At 40.5% G+C, this 2,622-nt stretch overlaps 1 long non-coding RNA gene across 1 annotated transcript; it reads left to right on the top strand.

Moving 5' to 3' along the window:
- The first annotated feature begins 1,176 nt into the window (after window positions 1-1,176).
- LOC132063039 (uncharacterized) lies at window positions 1,177-2,323 on the top strand. Its single transcript, XR_009416314.1, has 2 exons — window positions 1,177-1,368; window positions 1,983-2,323. It is a non-coding gene; the product is annotated as an uncharacterized LOC132063039 (long non-coding RNA).
- The last annotated feature ends 299 nt before the right edge of the window (window positions 2,324-2,622 follow it).

Below are 2,622 nucleotides of genomic sequence, written 5' to 3'. Positions count from 1 at the left end.
AAAATGGGGCGATAGGATCACTGTGTTTATGAGAAAGAATGCAATGGATGTGCTGGCTGACATGGTTGATATGCTGTGACTAAGGGGGGAGAATTGGAAGATTGATATGTGCCAAAATTCAAGGAGCCTTTAGTGGGAGACCTGGTCTTCTAGTTCACAGTAGAAATGTGTTTTGTTGTTAATATGCTCCAGGTGCTCTAAAATGATGGTCTGCTTCGTAGAGGGAACATCATCCTATGAGTTTGTCATCATAAAAAAGGGGCAAAATTGATAATTCAGAGTGCATTCGTGTTTTGATGATTGTCAAACTGTTTCGAACGATAGAGACCCGTCCGTGTCCGTTTCTCGTGCACCTTGCACTATGGGTAGAGATAACTGTATAGCCGAAGACACTTGCTACACATTAGTACAACTGTGAGTTGGCCCTGATTTAGGTCAAAGTGAATGAGTGGTCTCTATCCATCCCACATTCTTCCCACTATATATATAACATGTTGCAACATATTGTGCATCACTTGAAAAACCTAAAAATCACCTAAAATGTACAGTTGTCATAACACTATCCAAGTGTTCAACAAAGCTAACAAACTGAAGGATCTGTTTTCAACACTGAAGATGCTTTATTCTCTTAATTTGTTTAAAGCTTTGTTTCATGTGCTTTAACTTGTAAACCTACTCTTCTTTTATAAGAAGTTGTTGCAGGTACTTCAAATTCTTAGTAGTTGTTAGGCAGTTTACCTTTCAATCTATTAAGTGGTACCCTTGGCTAGTGTTTAATCTAAGGTGTATTAGTTGGGTTTGGCTAGAGGTAGTCAACCTTAGTGTCCTTGGTTAGAGTTAGTTAAGTGGAGTTTCTTACAGTCAGAGTATTGTAAGTGTGGAGGGACTATGGGAGTTAGTTCCTAGGTTGCAAAAGCATTATTGTAAGGGTGAGGGATTATGGGAGTTAGTTCCTAGCTTACGATAGAGTTGTAACCTGAAGTTGCTTGATGTAGTAGAGTTGAAATCCTACTAGGATAGGTCGTGGTTTTTAATCCCTTGAGCAAGGAGTTTTCCACGGTAAAATCTTGCCTTCTATACTTACTGCATTGCATCAGGGAACTTGTACTCAACTAGCTCCCTCATATATTATTTGGTGGACGCACAACCTCTAACTGATTTGTATTATGTTGTTGGGTTGTTTGATGACCCTTAGTGGTCTATGGGATGTAGTATAAATAGGGGAGGTGCTGCCCGTTTTCTCGTAGGATATGTTGTTAGTAAAATATGATGGTTGCAACATTTATAATGATGACAGTATCGTTTTACTTATTGTAGACTCAAGAAAATTGTGTTAAGCTAGGTGGTTGATTGAAGAGGAGATTACAAGTTACGTTAACGCTATTCCTTCCCCTTGGCATGATTAGAATGAAAGAAATGTAACGAACGATATCCATAATGGTTTTATTCTTCAAAGGTGTTAGATGATTATGTTCTTGTTTCTATATGACGGTTCCTATGTTATCTTATAATCCATTGATCCTTGAAAGAGCTTATGTTGATGATGTTAGATCCATAATGATAATCAGTGGTGCAAGGACCTTACGTCACTCCAATAGATTCAGATTGTCTTCTTATCATTCATACATTATGTGTATATATATATGTATCTATTTTATGACACCGAGCCGCACTATAGTCAGCCGGGTATGGAACCTATTGTGCACACCACTGCAGTTGGGTATGGTATGATGATGATAGCCCCAAAGAGCATCTTAATAATGATGATGTAGCCCCACAGTGTGGCTTATATATATGTATATGTTTTAAAAGAAAGCATGCATGTCATATGCCCTCAGAGGCATTCAGATGGACAGGTTGACTCTATTTTATCTCATGTTACCTTTATGTCTTTATTATGTTATTTCTCATGCCTTACATACTCGGTACATTATTCGTACTGACGTCCCTTTTGTCTGGGGACGCTGCGTTTCATGCCGCAGGTCTTGAGATACAGGTTGACGGCCCACTCAGTAGGATACCAGCTCAGCAGACAGTGTTGTTGCACTCCACTTGTTCCAAAGTTGCCTTGTGAGTCAGTATGATTATATGTATGCACATGTATTGGTATGGCGGGGCCCTATCCCAATTACGTTATGTCATGTACTCTAGTAGAGGCTTGTAGATAGTTATGTACAGTCAAATGTTGTATGGCCTTGTCGGCTTATGTACTATTGCATAGATGTATATGACGGCCCTGTCGGCCCGTCCAGTATGTCCAACTTGTTATGTAGTTATGTCCTTTCAGAACTGTTTTATTTCAGTCTATCATTTCTGTGAGTCAGCAGGTTATCTCATGGCATTCCTAATGGCCCACCTATGTTATGATTACGCTACGGATGTATGTCTAGTGGTACTCGGCAAGTAAGGCCAGGCGCGCATCATGGCCGTCTAGTTTGGGCAGTGACAGGTACTCCCCAAAAGACCCATAAGATCTAGCTCCCTTGTTCTGGCCCCTATCACGCTCTCGATCAGCTCGCTGCTGCTACTTCCGCTCCTCTAAACCCTGAGCATATGCCTGAATACTAGGGATATCCATGCCCTCCTGAAGTGAGGCCGTCATACAATTATTAATCAAGTGCG

This window comes from Lycium ferocissimum, chromosome 7, assembly GCF_029784015.1.
Source record: "Lycium ferocissimum isolate CSIRO_LF1 chromosome 7, AGI_CSIRO_Lferr_CH_V1, whole genome shotgun sequence".
NCBI classification, from domain to species: Eukaryota; Viridiplantae; Streptophyta; class Magnoliopsida; order Solanales; family Solanaceae; genus Lycium; species Lycium ferocissimum.
Note: the sequence above shows the minus strand (reverse complement) of the source record. Positions and strands in the feature narration are given on the sequence as shown.